Genomic DNA, 19,263 nt, shown 5'->3' with positions numbered 1-19,263 from the left:
ATACATGAAAAAAGTTAGCTTCTTTTTTTTTCCTTTCATATATATACACAACATTATGAAATTGTGAATTTTGATGATTTCACTCAATACTTCAAACTTATGAAGCATTTATTTTGCCTTTTAAAACATTTGGTACAGCAGATCCCAAGAAAAATTAGAAACAAACACTGTCGTTAACACAGACTTGAGACTGGGGTTTTCATTTACAAGTTGAAGCATTCTAAGAATGTTTCTTAAGAATAGAATTTTTTGTTGAATATTATGCAGCTTCATCACACAATTTGCAACCATTTATTTTGAGAGAATTGAGTTCAAGGTCAAATCAAGAGTCCAAACATCATTACATTTTGAAGGAAAATGGCAGAGTAAAGGTGACGCTGATGGAAGCGATATGACGCTAATGTTGGGGAACAACTAAGGTCACTCATATTTCAATCTGGTGAGCTAAACATTTTATTGATTACAACATTTTCAAAGAATACTACAATTTAGAGGTTTCAAATCAAATTACACTAATTTAAACAGATCACCATGAAGACAATGAACCAATAGTCCTTACAGAGTTTATACCTGTGATGAACACAACATTCTGTGATGAACACAACATTCTTCTGATAAAGAATGAGGACAATCTTTATGGACATATAACTTCTTTAATCTGTATAGGCAACGTTTGGACATAGATTCTAATGTCGTTGTCAAGCAAGTGGTGACATCTATGTTAAAACATCACCTTTACAGAATAAACAAGTTGTATATCCATAAAAACTGTCCTCATTCCTCATCTCCTCAACTTCTAGAAAGCAAATCAAAGAAGTCATTCTTCTGAAGTAATAACATTCCGCACACAAGAGGACAAAAGGTTGCATATCTAATTAACATCAAACATGAAACCCTGATGAGGATATCAGTTTTCATCAGATTGTACTATCATATAATCTAGAATCCAATTAAACTTCAATGATTAAGATTAATATTTTGAAAACTGAAAGAAACAAATGTTCAAATACATTTATTTTATAACTGATGCAGTGTTTCTAAGAAATATTCAATATTGCTTGCAGAACAATCAGAATAAAGGATTATAAAATGTCAAGTTGGATAATTACATGGTAATCATACCTCTTTGTCTTCTATTTGATCTGACATTTTAATAAACATTATTACGATAATATCTTCCAAATTACTTGAAGCAGGTAAAATGTAAAAGTTCAAGTCTCCTTTTGTATTTGGGTTTAATATCAGCTATTAAAGTCATTTATCATTCTCTTAGAATGTCAAGTTAATATCTTTCTTTTATTCCTCCTGATATCTTTTCTCTATTTGTCCATGACAAAGCTTGTCTTTGAGACCCGTGAAGGTCCGGGTTAGAATGAACCTTTTGTAACCCATGCTTGTCGTAAGAGGCGACTAACGGGATCGGGTGGTCAGGCTCGCTGACTTGGTTGACACATGTCATCGGTTCCCAATTGCCCAGATCGATGCTCATGCTGTTGATCACTGGATTGTCTGGTCCAGACTCGATTATTTACAGACCGCCGCCATATAGCTGGAATATTGCTGAGTGTGGCGTAAAACTAAACTCACTCACTTGTCTTTGACATGCAAGAGGACCATGGGCCATAAGCTAACCCTAAGCCAGTATGTGGTTTGAATCTGTGTCCAGGTTTGTCTGAACCATATGTTTGCTTGTGGGTTGTAACAGTGTGGTGAGCATGTAGCACCTCAGTCTCTAGCATGGTGGAATGGTAGGGGCACAACTTATGGACCTGTCAATTGAAAACATAGTACTCCCTTGCCTTCTGTTTGACCATGGTTCAAGTTCACAATTTAAGGTGTGTATCAATCAGCACTAAATTATGACAGAAGAATCAGTTATTTTGTCGTCACGCTGATAATTGCCGATACAAATATACAAATTTAAAGTCAGATAATTATGAGATATCGGAAATAAGAATATTGAAATCGGTTTGTGCTAATTGAACGATTTATTCAGGTTCCTTATATGAAACGCATTCCACTGTCATTCAAGTAATTCACGTAAATTCAGGAACATTTACATTATTTATGTTTGCCTTGTCATTAACCTCTGTATGTTTGAAATTATCAGGATATTTTTAGATAATAATGTTCATTTTTCTATCTAGTATTAATGTGCCAAATATTTTTTCAGTTGTCCCTTAATTAATGACACACCAACTGTTTCAAATCACCCACCCTGTTTACAACGCCTTAGGCTGAAATTAATTCAGCAGGCTAAAGGTTAAAGCAGATACTCCTTATTCTGGGTAAGGATACATTGTAAGATAAATATAGGTTAGCAGAAACTCCAGGTTCAAATACAAATAAAGAACAGATCTACTTCATTATCAGAAACATCTTAAATAAAAGCATAATATTGTCTGCTAAGATCTAGGTCAGCTTGGTGTTCCAGTTCAGCACTCCAATCCATCAATTATATTATAATGATATCAGCGTATGTTTGTCATGTAATTTCAAGTGGAAAGAAACAATCCAAATTTAGTATGTACATGTACATAAAATCTACCGTCAAATCTGGAAGTTGAGAGAAGATTCAATTCATGACACTGATAAATCAGAGCCTGTTGGACATGTGAATTCATGTGGATAAAAATGTAAATACAAATTTAGCAAGCAGAGAAAATCATAGTCTGCAAAAGAAATGGAACGGTATCATTCTGAAGTTCACCTGAATTAGGAGGAAATACTGGCCGTCATGTTTTCAAACAAATGACAATTCTGTACAGTTGATTTACTGGTAGTCATGAACTGGGATCATTCATATATAATTTCAGATACTGTTGGTTCAGGATGTCAAAAATGACAAAATAAGGTATGTTAAGTTTAAGGCTCATAGAATTACCAACAAATCAGAATATGGCTGAAAACAATCTTTACATCTCCCATACACCAAAGGATGAATGTATTCCTGATTACATAACTGAAATGGCCAAACATTGTCCAAAAAAATAAAATTTTCAATATGGTCATCTAGGTGTCCATACTGAAGACTGGATTGGAATTCTGTTAGCAGATTGAAGAGACACCACTGCTGAGATCTTTGGCCTTTGGAAACGTGAACTACAAACGATACTGTATCACACTATATTCTGCTCCCTTCGCATGTCAAAACGTTTGATGGATGAGCTAGTTCAAAACAGCATCGTGGGACAAACCACAGTTGCATCATTAAGCAAAACACAAAACATCACAGGGGTCATGCGTCAATTCAGAAATGCATAGTCAGCACATTTTGGTCAGCTATCAATTATTTATAACTGGAAGCTAAACATCGATATACAATGGCCCATTATCCAATGCACCGTTACACTAGCTAAAAAAATCAAAACAATCACAATTATATGAAATCCTTTTTGGTAACTCTTTATTCATCAATATTCACCACATTTCTGCAGATTTACTGCGATGTCAACACAGTTGTGAAATCAGAAGTTATTACAGCCCATAACCAATATTTATTCAGTTAAATGGACATTCTGAAAATAGATCTAGCATTAATAACAGAAAAAAATTAAATGACATTGATCAAAGATCAGCCTGTCAAACCCGATAATATTCAAAAGATGTGTGGGGTTCTAAAAATGATTGACGCAAAAAATATTTTGGTAACTTAAAGTCTTAATGAATAAATGTATTCCATATTTAGAAGACAAAAGTCATATTTAACACTTCACAATGTTGTTTTTGACTCATAAAGTACAATTTCTGGGGAAAAACATAAAAGGTCCTTTGATCTATTTTTATGTGCTTCTAGAAGGGATTGTTAAAACAAAAGAAAATGACAGAATAGATGGGATTTGAACATAATGGACCACATCAATAGAGGCTGAACTAGGAATAGCAATCTAATGAATATTCCAACCAGGTTTATACAAATGTGACAGTAGTTGATTCAACCAAGTTACATGCAATGTTTTAGTACAAGAAAATACCATATCAAGCATTGTTTTAAATACTTCGATTTCACGCATACACAATACAATATCCACATGTACAGACATTTGTTTCATAGATTCAAAGAGTTCTTGAATTCATATTTACTATGCCAGCAAGTGCATTTTTCTTGCAACCATACCATTTTCAGGGAAGAACTGATCAAAATTGGAATTGCAGCCATCAATCATGATAATTAAAAAAATGTCACAGTCAAAACTGATAATCAATACGATCAGCAATAAGAAATGTATCATCCTATCAGATCAGTCATATCTTGCAGTAGGTTCTGCATAAACCTTGTTTATATTGCTGAGACGAGCTAGTAGCTCCACAGCGAGAGTCCTCCAGGAATCACAATGGCTGACTGACTTAAAGATGTCATTGAGTGCATAGTATTTCAAGTTCATACAAAATGTTGTAAATAAAGATCATACAAAGCAAGATGATTACTGAAATGATTGTTTATTTTATTACATATATGGACGTACAAACATTAATGTGTGTTTGTTCTGTTACCGAAAAATATTCTATCATCTTTGGATGTCTGATGCATTACTTTGATCCCCCGGGAATATGTTTCTTTTATGATACACAATTTGATTTTGGAGAAACTTGACCCTGTAATATGCTTTTTTTGATCAAGCTGTCAGTGAACTCTTGACACAATAAATTCCATGAAATTCATCTTTCTGAGGTGCAATGCCTCATCTTGACATTTGCAATAATGCAAACTGCTATACCACTACCTCGGGCGTTTTCAGCCCCTTGATTCAACAGGGACCACGTTTTATTCATAATGGCTCATAATTCAAGCTACAGATTTGCCATTTGATAAAGTCATAAAGCACTTCCTCCCATGGGAGACCTGTTACTTGGGCTTGAGAGCATTTCTCTTGGTCATAACATCCAGTGACCAATACTGTCTTCTTGCTGATGTACCAAATCCTGTATAACTAAGACATCTTTCATCACACTGATCCCATCACTTCAAAACTTCAGCCATTTACCTTACTTTGAGGTGCTACATTGTGTCCTTACTGCTAACCTTACTTTGAGGTACTACATTGTGTCCTTACTGCTAACCTTACTTTGAGGTACTACATTGTGTCCTTACTTCCAACCTTACTTTGAGGTACTACATTGTGTCCTTACCTCTAACCTTACTTTGAGGTACTACATTGTGTCCTTACTTCTAACCTTACTTTGAGGTACTACATTGTGTCCTTACTTCTAACCTTACTTTGAGGTACTACATTGTGTCCTACTTTGAGGTTCTTCTAACCTTACTTTGAGGTTCTACATTGTGTCCTTACTTACTTTGAGGGTTCTACATTGTGTCCTTACTTCTAACCTTACTTTGAGGTACTACATTGTGTCCTTACTTCTAACCTTACTTTGAGGTACTACATTGTGTCCTTACTTCTAACCTTACTTTGAGGTACTACATTGTGTCCTTACTGCTAACCTTACTTTGAGGTACTACATTGTGTCCTTACTTCTAACCTTACTTTGAGGTACTACATTGTGTCCTTACTTCTAACCTTACTTTGAGGTTACTACATTGTGTCCTTACTTCTAACCTTACTTTGAGGTACTACATTGTGTCCTTACTTCTAACCTTACTTTGAGGCTTACATTGTGTCCTTACTTCTAACCATACTTACTTTGAGGTACTACATTGTGACCTTACTTCTAACCTTACTTTGAGGGTACTACATTGTGTCTAACCTTACTTTGAGGTTCTACATTGTGTCCTTACTTCTAACCTTACTTTGAGGTACTACATTGTGTCCTTACTTCTAACCTTACTTTGAGGTTCTACATTGTGTCCTTACTTCTAACCTTACTTTGAGGCTCTACATTGTGTCCTTACTGCTAACCTTACTTTGAGGTTCTACATTGTGTCCTTACTTCTAACCTTACTTTGAGGTACTACATTGTGTCCTTACTGCTAACCTTACTTTGAGGTACTACATTGTGTCCTTACTGCTAACCTTACTTTGAGGTACTACATTGTGTCCTTACTGCTAACCTTACTTTGAGGTACTACATTTGTGTCCTTACTTCTAACCTTGTGTCCTTACTGCTAACCTTACTTTGAGGTACTACATTGTGTCCTTACTGCTAACCTTACTTTGAGGTTCTACATTGTGTCCTTACTGCTAACCTTACTTTGAGGTGCTACATTGTGTCCTTACTGCTAACCTTACTTTAAGGTGCTACATTGTGTCCTTACTGCTAACCTTACTTTAAGGTGCTACATTGTGACCATCCCAAAGGTATTAGATCAATGAACATGGAAACAATTTTAACAGAATTCATTCATTACTTTCTGAATACCATTTCCACCAATTAATTTAAACTTGTTCCATGGCAAATAGAATCATTACTTCTCTGTAGACTTCTTTGAGTGGCATTTTAGAAGTTGCAAGTCAGATAGAACAAGTATATTATGGATGACAACATCTTTAATTCTAGAGCATGATGTTTCGGTACAGGCTCTTGTATCACTTTCAAGTATGATACTTGAAAACGATACAAGAACCTGTATCGAAACATCATGTTCTAGAGTTAAAGTTATTGTCATCCATATATACTTGTTCTATTTCTCTGTAGACATATTACAGCATATCTAAGATCCACTGGTTGGTGGACAAGGATAACTAAGATGATTCACTGAATTGTGTCTTTACATACAAATAAATATTGTGATGTAAAGACATACAGATGTACACATCATTTGGACAACATTAACAGAAGGTAGATTACATCATCATTTATGTGACATCTCCAAAGAACTTGACAGAGTAGGAGCTTGTGTGTAAAGCATGTGACTGTTGACAAACATGCATTCTTAAATTCTAAGATCAGTTTTTACTGAGTCAATCAAAGCCAAATTTAACCAATGATGATCCCTTTCACACATTCCTAACAACATTACACTGAATTATTGTTTTCATGTTAGCATTCATGAAGCTTACTAATGGATTTAAAAGACAATTAAAATATACTTGGTACCGAAGCTGCAGACTTGCAACCACATTTGCCTTAATCAGCTTCAATCTTTGTGATCATAAATATTCTATATTGACAAAAAACAAACAAAATATTTTCTATTCAGCAAAAACTCTTGCCTGTTTAATTCATACACACATAATCACAAAGGAATGGAAACGGAAATACAGACAGGAAATTGACTTTTTAAATTGCAGTATAAACATTGCACGAATATTGACATAACTTTGCCTAATCAAATATCAGAGCTTCTTTGGGATGTCATGCTGTTACAATGGGAATAATTATGGTTCTGGGGATTTTGATAAATTCCAGGAAACAGTTTGAAAGAAAGTTGGTAATTTGTCTCTCTTACAGTATCACAAGTTCTTTATTTCCTTCAGAAATCTAAACTTTACATTGAATACAGCTGGTTGTGTAACATCAACTAAATGAACAAAATGTTAATTTTACTTCATGTATTATGTGGGGAACTAAATATTAATTGACAGAAATTTTGGGTAATGAATATAGGGAACTAAACATGAATTTCTTTAAAAAAATGTACATGTGACAAGAAATGAAATATGCATTCCAGCTGTCTGTTCCAGCTATCTGTCCAAGATTCAAATGTCTTTGAACCATAGGTTCCAATTTTTAGACAGTTATCAATATGGGTTGTTTTTTCATTCTGATAACTGCCATTTTGTAGGTAATTTGAAATCTAATATATAGGGTGGGTTTTGTTAGAGACAAAAATACTTGTAGGTTCACAGTTTCAACACACACTCTAATTTATTCCAAAACAAATTTGTGGACACCAAACATGTTGGAAGAATTACTTTATTAAACCTGATTCAAGCATAATTTTCTTTCATTTTCTAGATTTTTAACTAACTTTTGATAAACATCCCAGACTCCTGCTCCCCTGCTGCTCAGAATATGAAACAGTGGTTGTTAGAATATAAATTGTTGTGCCATGACCATAATCCATTTATAAACGTCACTTATCAAGTGAGGCACACAAGAATGGAAATCTCCTAATTAATTTATCCCTGCTTCAACCTCTATTATGCTTTGTACCATATTCATGATGTACCGCTTCTCCCGTTACTGCCATTACATCCCCACAGTGTTCCTTCTCCATTGCATTAGGCTTGTGACAAAGCAAAGCAACACCCTCTGTAGCTGTCTGCTTAGTGTCAGTCTCCCTGCATCCCCATCTGTATACATCACACAACAGCCCTGCATCTTTAAATCACTGCTACTATTAACATGGCACGAGATGATATCTTCCAGTTGCTCATTTTACTTCTGTTGATTTGATTTTAAGAAGTTCCCCCAGATCTGAATTTAATGAGCCTTAAAAATATTGGCTATTTAGGAACATAGTTATATCACAGAATCATTGGGACTATTTGAATGTATTCATCACGTCAGCAATTCTGGAGTTGTCATTGTCAAGGTAATAAAACATAATGATTCACATTGTTCTCTGTTTCTTGACTTTAAGTCTCCACATAATCAGAAGCATTGTCAAGTCCATCTATCAGTTAGTCCACTATATCCCTGTGTGTTAACTGACACTCAAATTAAAGTCGACCATAGCCTAGAAAGGATGTGTAACTAAGCTGCAAATGATGCTTTCATCAATTTGAAATCCTCATAATGGAATATTCTAATGAGGGTAACTGAAAATCTATTTTTAAATACAACCATTTACTCATAATAGCCCCACAATTACCATCACAACCAACACAACTGAGAAAAGATTTTTTCTTTTATTTCTATAGCAATACTTCTAATCATTTTGTAGCTCAGTGTTCTGAACAGTGGAACCTGAACAGGTTGTCCTGGAATGACCCAGAGAACATGACAATGCCCGGAAGAGTCTTAAATCAAGAGATAAATCCAAGACACCATAAACACATCAAGGTTTCGGTAATGATAGCAGTTATCTGCAACTAAAGCCTTGCTGCTTCCAAATGCTGCATATCCTCTCCATTACACAGCGTTCTGTATGATTATCTGCCTTAATCCCCCAACAGGAACACATGATGGCAAGGAATAGTCAATCCATATGCTTTAAGGCTGTGGCTCAGTTGGCAAAGGACACAATGTAGCATAGCATCATTTTACATTGGTTATGATTTGTGAAGATTCTGAGAACCACATGCTGCATATTGAAGCAATATTTCATAAATGGATATTGTGAGGTTGTGTCACCACATATTGGTTCATACAATATACAGTGATGGTTATGATTTTTGTCACATAAGGATAGATCTGTGTAAACATATTTAGTTTTCTTATGTTTGATATAATTTGTTTAAATCTCTCTTTCATGTTTGGAGAAGAAGATGACAGACTTGGAGAATAAAGAAATAAGTAAAGAAAGATTCCACATATACTCAAGATTCCACACACATTTAAATTACATGGATCAAGTAGCTTCTACAAAACCCAAACCGATAAGTGAGCTACAGAACCTGTTTTGATTTTCATATGAACGATTCCAACAGAAAACATATAGAGATATTAGACAGACTTACCTATTGTTGAACTTAGCGATATATGTATCTTTAGAATCTTTGACATTTTGATGTTGTCATTTTACCTTGATGTTAGTCATGCTATCGACAACCCTTTGTTCATTGTCAAGACTTCTTGTGGACAAGTCAGGTTATAACAATCACTCACCCACTCGACCATACTGTCTGTCTGAGTATTACTGTTGACAGATTAAATAAACATCACAGTCAAGTCATGGAAAACATTAATGGACAGAAGTATGCGACATGACGGCAAGTAAATCTTCAACCTTTATCTCGGTATTCATATACAGTTACAACACGAGATTCCATGTCCATCCATGGAGCTATGAAAATATAAAAGAAACATATTCTTTTTAAATAAAAGGATCCAAAATGTCAACCAATAACATAACTTCAACATACTCTGTGTAAAATAAATATAACTGCAGTATGTATGACAACTGTTTTACAATGAAGTCACAGAGAGAGCCTCAGACTGGCAGAAATTCTTGAGCGAAAGGTGACCCTTATTAATATGTTCCAAGAAATATTAGCTTTGATGGGAGTTAATCGTTACAAGATGTTAATGCTATACCCTGTCTAACTACACTGTGAGTTAATAGCCTGCCTGACATACCTGGCTCTACTCGGTGTATTGTTACCATGGAACATGTGATATCACACTCAGGGATAGAAATACTTTTTTCTCTAAGTGTGCCTTAGGGCACCAGGCAAATATTTTAAATGTGCCTTTCAGAAATCAGGTGTGCCCACATGTTTTTAGAATACACAATTTCCTCTTTGATAACCAAACTATCAGTACTCCCTCTAAAACAACCAGATTTCTTTACATCTATCATAATTCCAGTGCCAGTGATTTCCAGGGCAATGTCTTTCGGGATTAAATGACTAAAGGTGAGTTATGTGTCTACAAAATTAGGCGTGCCATAAGGGCACTGAGAACATTTTTCATCCGTGCCATTTCAATATTTACTGTGCCATGGCACGTTAATATATGGGGTATTTCGAACCCTGACACTAAAAGTGATATGAGGAAATTGATAAATCTGAAAACATACTGGGACTTCTATTGTCTTTTTATTGTGACTTTATATGTGACATTTTTTAGAATGATTTGAGATTAAATGATAACATCATATGCAATAATGTTTCATACATTTACAGATCCAGTCATCAAATCATGACAACATATAGCCACTCCTTAATTCCTAAAACACCGTCCTCCTATAACATCAGGCCAAACAGCATAAATTCAATGGTTTACAGACTGTTTCACAAAACAATTAGCCTGGTTCACTTGAAATAAAGATACACCTGATTTTGGAAACTTTAAATACATTTCATGCTCTGTTTCTGTCACTTTATTTGGACAAATAAATTCTGATACTGAGATTAGGATGATGAGAATCTGTGCAGCAAGTCTATGAAGGCTTTATTCTCAGGGTCAGAAATTACATACAAAACATTTCTTCAATAATAATCTAAAACATTAACAGTAATGTATTACATACGACAAAAGAAACTGGTCACATGATAAAATTATATGGAAAGTGTTTTGTTAGAACAAAGTGTAGCCTGTATTATTTTTGTGGTTGGTGAGTTTTCATAGCGTGGCAAGAGTATACTTCAGCCTCCAAGAGGCCTCAATTTCAGAGACGCCATTGCTTTCCATGGACAGAGAAAGATGAATTCACATACGGCATGATTTCTACAGCTGGACCACACAGTCACTTAAAAGCAATCATATATACTTTGACTTAATGCTAGAGAAGTTAACAAAAAGTTAACAAACTAATTCCTCTTTGGACCACAGTGGAGACGTCAAGGCCATATCTGTTTCAATAAGAATTCCAGCCCAGAGCTAACTGCTACACAAACAGCTCTGAAAGCAGCCAGTATAAGTCCAATACTAACACAGCGCCTATCAGACCAGTGGTATCTGTCGCTTCATGTGTTGTGGATAGCGGACAGCCTGTGCTCTCTGATGACTCCCGAGCAGGATAGATCCCGGAGCTCCATACTTGTGGTGAGAGCCGACTAATGATGATAAGGTGGAAACAATTGGGACCAGGCTGACCGGGTGTCATGGAGGATGTCGATCATTGTTCCTGCAATCTACCACAAGCCTCTGTCAGACTCCCTTATCTACAGGCATCAATGGTACAGCTGGAGTATGTAACACAATGTCCTCAGCCTGCAGCCTGGCTCTGTGCTAACACATAGGAGGACCTGTAGCATTACTGTAAGTCATCTTCATGACATGTATCAATGTGCATTATATAACACTGGTTAAAACTGACCAAAGTGCATGACCTTCAACCAGTTAACCAAGAACAGTATTTACCGGGAATATGTGACATCTGACCAACAAATGGAATCTGGAATTATGAACATTTTGTGGGGTATTGTTATGATATTGTGTGGTCAATATTTGGTGTAAAGCTTATCCCACTTCTCCGTCACAACATATTCAGTCTTAAACTGAATTGTTCAGAGTATACAAAGGTTCCACCTGTCTTTAATATCACATGTTTTACATCTTGGGTAATGAGTAATTACAAATAAACTCTTTTGATGTGATATTGAGTAAATATTTCAGACTAAACCAGGCTCTGAAGGCATCCTCATCACCTCCACATCTGATATGAAGCTGACCTAGAAGCTCAACTGTGTTGTACATTAACAGAGTCTCAGTGATGGAGGTCTAATGCCTCTACAGCAGAACCCAACTACCCTGGGGCAGCTGCCAGTATCGTGGGTGGAAAGTCAATCAAGGCGATACTGGCTTGATGGACATATGTAGACTGACTGGAAGAGGGGATGGTAGTTTGCAGGCTTCTTCAGAAAGCTTTGGCTGCTGCTGATCCAGTTCCCCTGACACACAACTCATGGCCAAAACAGGGATCTGTCTACATTTAACTAAGTGCCTGTGTCATGCAAAGTGAGACTAAAAAAATTAATTTCCCAGATTGGAATTTTAATATCCATATTTCCTTAAATGATTTCAATTTGAAGATTTAACGGTCCACCTTTGGAATGCAATACATTAGTTATAATGATTATAGCCGCAAACGTCAACCATTTTTGTTTCAACTGGGGAAATCTTATAAAAATATGCAATAAACTTTGGCATGAGTACAGACATTTGAGAAAGCCCCAATAAATTGCTGCATAGAGTTGATGTGAGATCCAAATGTCTGCTACAATCAAAGTAAAGGTTTTCTCAACTTGTAACCTTGCAGTTAGCATTCCAAGGATAAATATCCATTGAACCAAACATGAAAGACTAAATAAGAAAGTTCAGATCCATACGCCCATACCTGCATGACCCAACTTCCAGGATGCTTCGGAACTGTGGCACCAAGACTCCCATCATGACATGAAATGCACCATTACATTCAAACACTGAGATGGTGGAATCGTAATGGCAGCAATTTTATGATCCATATTTGGTTGCAGGATGCCTCAAGGAATAGATAGTCAATGACCAGTTGATGCATACTGACATGTGACAGATACTTGTCATCACCCTGGGTCACACATAGAGCCTCATTCAACCAACAACCTTAACATAACAGATACTTGAGATCATCCTGGGTCACACATAGAGCCTCATTAAACCAACAACCTTAACATAACAGACACTTGACATCACCTTGGGTCACACATAGAGCCTCATTAAACCAACAACCTTAACAGAACAGACACTTGAGATCACCCTGGGTCACACATAGAGCCTCATTAAACCAATAACCTTAACATAACAGACACTTGTCATCACCCTGGGTCACACATAGAGCCTCATTAAACCAACAACCTTGACATAACAGACACTTGTCACCCTGGGTCACACATGGAGTTTCATTAAACCAACAACCTTAACATAACAGACACTTGACATCACCCTTGGTCACACACAGAGCCTCATTAAACCAATAACCTTAACAGAACAGACACTTGACATCACCCTGGGTCACACATAGAGCCTCATTAAACCAATAACCTTAACATAACAGACACTTGTCATCACCCTGGGTCACACATAGAGCCTCATTAAACCAACAACCTTAACATAACAGACACTTGAGATCACCCTGGGTCACACATAGAGCCTCATTAAACCAATAACCTTAACATAACAGACACTTGTCATCACCCTGGGTCACACATAGAGCCTCATTAAACCAACAACCTTGACATAACAGACACTTGTCATCACCCTGGGTCACACATGGAGTTTCATTAAACCAACATCCTTGGCATAACGGTCCCTGTCATATCAAGCCACTATATACAGACAAAATCCAATATTTCTATCATATGAAAACATCGAACAAGTCCGCAGTTTGTAACCTGCATCAATAATCAGACAAATTATCATACGTGGAATTTTTAATAGAAACAAAACATTTTGAGTCCCTCAGTTTGTCCTACCTTGTGATTAATGGTTTGATGAATCTAAGAAATGTTTTTCTAACGAATTCTAGATGAGAAAAAAACATTTGATGCCTAGGGACCCAGACACCTCCTATAATGCTGATACAATTTCCTTTAGTCAGCAAGCGCAGTGTATGTCATTAAATCTGCTTGTTTTTTAGACTGAAATCAAACAGGAGACCTCTCGCTGTTCATCAAAATGGAAATGACACAGCTTTTCCTTTCCTCTCAGATATAAAAAGATGACTTTGCTGAAAATATATTTTAATCATGGAGAACGTCATTTATTGTATAAGTTCTAAAAAGGCATGATTTTGTTTTGTTAAAATAATTACGGAAAAGAAAAACTGCAGACACATCCGTGGATGTAGTTAACACAGAATAATCAGGGACACAGCTGGCTGGATGGCTGGTTATATGTCCTGACTACAAGTCAATATACCAATGATAGATGAGAGCGAATATTTCTTTAGGCAATTTGTCTAAAAGTAGTTTTACAATAAAAATCATCTTTGTGTTGAAAACATCAATATATATGTTGCGCAGTGGAAAATAAAACGATTGGGCAGAGCTATGCAAATTAACTGAATTCCTAATCAACTAAAATTTCGAACTTACCTTTTGGCCTAAAACAAGGAACTAAACGTGATAACTATTATAAGTGAGAAAACTATGAAAGTTACAAAGAACTAAACATGATTCTCTTAAGTGATTCTAAATGAACTTTGAGATGAAACGAACTGCTAAATACCGCTAATTGTCTAACCCTTAAACACACTAATGCAAGTTCAACAACCTAACACCACAGTAGCCACAATAGCCAATTGAACCTACACATCTAACATCTAAGTCATTCGTAGTCTAAACACGAACTGAAACCGAATGGCAGAAAGGAGCGAATGGGCGTGTATCGCTGATCACCGTCTTATATATGCAAAACCTATTCGTTTTTCCCGTGCACTTCACCGGGTGTGTTCGGGTGATGTAATTTTTTTTGTCACTTGTAATGAAGTACATTCTGATCTAGTCTCCCGCATCAGCAGGGGTGGTGGGGTAGCCTAGAGGTTAAAGTGTTTGCTGATCAAGCTGAAGGTCCAGGTTTGATTCCCCATATTTACAATGTGTGAAGTCTAGTCTTTTGTCCCCAGGGAAGTGCCAGGGTAGCTGTGGGGCTGGAATAAATGGGTAGGGATGGAATGCATTGCACACAGAATCTGGATCTGCACAAGATACCGTGAAAGTCTGAAAATTTGAAAATTGACTTCAAATACTGAACTGTCATTCCCTAGGGAAAGACTGAAATAATGCTGTTCACAATAATAGGAATCAAACTGCATCTAAACATAAAAAATATTATGTTATTAGAAACATTAGAGTTATTTTTTTGGAAGATATCAAATATGTATTCCCAAATGATGTAACCTTATCAAGCTCACTTCATTTTTCTCAGATGTAAGGCAAATGCTGTCATTAAACTAAACAACTGGTACCATTATTTGAAAAAGAAAAATTTGAACATGTTCCAAAATATATGCAATTGAAACAAAGTTGTCAAGAGTAGAAAGGAAAACAATGTATATTCAATAAACTGGGAAAAGGTAAAGAAATAACAATTTAAATTGCTGACAACTGTATAGCTTAAAAAGTCCTTCAGCATTTCATCCAAGTCACTATCCATGTAATGGGATCAAAACTCAGCACACCACTGTGTTAGGTTCAAGTCCAAGGATTATCTCACAGACAGCCCTGTGGGGAGTTTAGACACACAACTCCCCACTTGTTGTGAGATATGGCTTAATGAGGGTCCTGATCGGTGTTGACTACATCACACCTGGGGATTGTTCATCTCCAGCCCAGCACCACATTCATACTATTAACCACTGGTTGACTTGATGACGTAGCTATATGACAGAGCTCTAACTCACTGTTGTATAAAGAAGTCCATAAACATTACCCAAGAACGTTATGCCAAACCTAAAGCCCATGTTTGACTGTGTATCTATCTTGATGACTGATGTCACTTTTGTACACTATTTCTGATGAATTCTTAAAACAAACCAATTATACATTCCTACCAACCACTGGTCATCGAAAGTTACATGAAAAGATATTCATTAGATACAGACATTTGAAATTAGTGTTTTGTTAGTCAAAATCAACCAACCAACATACCAAACTATTTTGCTATATGCAGAATGTAGTTTAGTCTAAGACATAGGTAATTTCTGGTTAAATATGAAAACTAATATCATCATGATAATGATCATAATCATGGCCTTCATTATGAGCAGGCTCCAAGAACTGCCTGTACATTATTATCACTGATTTATCATTACAATGATAAAATAATAATCACCATCATCATCTATTGTAAACATCATCCCCACAGATACATAACATCACATACAAACCATCAGCACATAAACACTCTCACACATGTGTCTAAAACACAAGATCCTCCACCAATTACCTTTTGAAATATGATTATCATATTACAGATTTCCTCACCACAATTCAGATATGTCCTTTTCACCAAGAGATGATGGTTAACTAGCGTACAATGCTTGTTTCAATGAAGGGACTGTAAACTGTAGTTGTTACTGCCCCTTTAAGAGAACTAGCAGCTGTAGTGCCTCCTCTTCCATAGACATTAGCAGTAGACACAGTGAGGGTCTGTTTTCAGTTCTCGTCTTACTGTCTGTCTCATACCTAGGCAATAAAATGTAGCAAAAACAAGGAACAACACAAAGTAAAACTTTGTTAATCTGGATCTTGTTATTGTGGACATCCCATTATGCAGACAATTGATGTACCTGACATGTGGGATGTTAATCCATACCAATTACCTATTAATCCAGAAATTAGTTAATCTGGCCAATTTAACTATAAGTTGTACTGTCTGGATTGACAGGGCTGAAGTGTATTGAAGCCAGCTCTCCTTGTTGCCAACAAATTAACACAAAATATGTGTACCTCGACAGAATTAATAAGACCTGTGCTCATCAAACTATTTCTATTGCATTCAAACATGATACTTGCATGTATGGAACACAACTAACTCCAATGCACTCACTATCGTTTCTGGAAGTGTTTTCACTGATGACTGGATGGCTTCAGATATCAGTTTTTAGCAGTTAGTGAAATGGAGCAATGCCAGCTAAAGCATGAGGATGTTTTTTTTTTAATTAAATGAAAACAGTACAGAAAAGTAGTTATTAGAAACATATGTGAAACAGTTGATATGCATTTTTAGTTGGTAATGGTAACAGTAAGGCAACTTGTTTATTCTCTATGATGTGAGTTTCCATATTGATCCTTATACCAATCTCAAACAACAGTATAACAAGATATTTAATGGATGACAACTACTTCAATCTATTATGATGCTGCAATGCATCATCCTGCTTGACATTAGCACAACATAACAGAAGACAAATGTTGCAATCTATAAAATATCTTGACTTCACCTGAAAATTTCCAAGTTAACAATCCATCAGTTGCACAAAGGATATTAAGAAATATTGACTTGTATGATTTCAATTTGTAAATATTAAAGTGAAAATAATGGGAAAAAACAGCCACAAGTAATCCTTAAATCTTGACCAACACAAGAATGCTGACAACCCTGACTGTACCATGCAGTCCCAGTCATTGAAGGGCATGTATATTCAAGACTTGCATCAACAATCAAACAGTGATAAAAACACTAATTCATTCTGTTAGTTCCATGGTTGTGGAGTCAATGCTTCAGACAACAGCTAATGTTGTGATTCAGTCATAAATATCCACTTCAGAAAATCAGAAACAAATAAATCAGTTCAGCTATCAAGAAATATAGCTATACTACTGAGGTGAAGCCTGGTTTGGGGCAAATAATCGCTTAAACATTGACCCTGCATTAGGAAATATACATGGAATGAACAAGAGAGTGAAGAAACTGACTTACCTCATAAAGACTAGAGATTGTCTGCACGACTCTGGTAATCCCAACTCGCTGGATAAGCTCCCTGTCCTCGCGAGATACACAGTCATGTGATCGGCAATCCCTGACACATTACATCCACAAGGCTTTCTCTACAGACACCAATGCAACTAACGAAGACGTACGATGCAAATACAAGCTCACATCTAAAACTCTCCCACAACCTCAAGCCTGTGGCAACAAGAGCTGTTCGTTCATTCAAGGCCACTGATGAGAAACTGCGACATGGTTAATACCATGGCAGGGTGATCCAACAGAAATGTACAAGACAGTTGGCTGTGTCGTGAGGAATTGCACGACAGGCAGTGGTCTGGTCTTTGTTATGAGGTTCCTGGACAGACGCTGGTACATTGACCATCGTCCCTGTATTGATCCGTTCCCGATCGGCAAGTCAGTGAAAACCCTCAGAGTAAAATGATAGTTGCTTCAGTCCTTAACACACCACCATCAAGGAAATGATATTCGTTATCGAACCCCGAGAAAGTTGGCTGTTGCAGACACTGTGTTTGAATAATGCTGATATGGAACATATTCACTTATTCACGTATTTGGTAACATCTTAACCCTCCTGCCCCAAGAACTATTCTCCCAAGGGGTATTTGTTCATCCACATCAATCGCTCCCAACATGTGCAGTAACTATCACTTTCTGAAGAATGAAAACTTGAAGAAATTGAATAGAAACACCAAGCATTAAGCCACTTGTGTTAATCTAATACTACAGCAAGCTAAACATGTAAACCTTCATTGCCATTGATCATTCTACTTGTCGCGACAAAGGTTATTTTCTTTTAATCAGAATCCAAAATATCTTCAACAACCCTGTTGATATTGCTTAAACCATGAAAGAGTTTGACTGCAAAATTGTTTGCTTTTCCAATGTCAAGTATAGCAGTGAAAGCTGCTGCAAATCACACTGCCGAGGCCCAGTACGGACAGCATCTACTCAGCAAGGTTTATGAAGGATGTAAATATATACTTCATGGGTTACCTCCATCGGGTGTGACTTAACAACACCGAGATAATTACAGTTTGAAAGATAGATGTAATCTTCTCATTTTATGCTAATTACAAGCAATAAGTTTTGAGTTATGTCAATACTTCTAAAACAAAATGCCTCACAAAATACTTTTATGTCGGATCAAAAATAAGATTGTGAAAATATAGATTTAAGATATATCTTAGTATTACAGAAACAAGCCATAACATGAAGATGATTAACTTCATACAGAAATATCAAGCAGAAAATATACAGGAGCTACTTTAGTTTTATTACACGTGTTATGCTTGTTTATTTGTGGTTTAATGTCATTCTCAG

The 19,263-nt window shown here is 36.2% G+C and overlaps 1 protein-coding gene across 1 annotated transcript in view; it reads right to left on the bottom strand.

The window, feature by feature from the left end:
• LOC124263158 (procollagen C-endopeptidase enhancer 2-like) overlaps positions 1 to 18,272 on the bottom strand; it is a 190,865-nt gene extending 172,593 nt beyond the window's left edge. The window contains exon 1 of the mRNA XM_046697728.1: positions 17,911 to 18,272. The gene's annotated coding sequence lies outside the window, so the exon portion shown is untranslated. The remainder of the gene's footprint in view (positions 1 to 17,910) is intronic.
• Between the last annotated feature and the right edge of the window lie 991 nt (positions 18,273 to 19,263).

This window comes from Haliotis rubra, unplaced genomic scaffold (genome assembly GCF_003918875.1).
Source record: "Haliotis rubra isolate DU_JTF1 unplaced genomic scaffold, ASM391887v1 Scf87, whole genome shotgun sequence".
Classification (NCBI taxonomy): Eukaryota; Metazoa; Mollusca; class Gastropoda; order Lepetellida; family Haliotidae; genus Haliotis; species Haliotis rubra.
The sequence above is the reverse complement of the archived record's forward strand: the minus strand, read 5'-3'. Positions and strand labels throughout refer to the sequence as shown.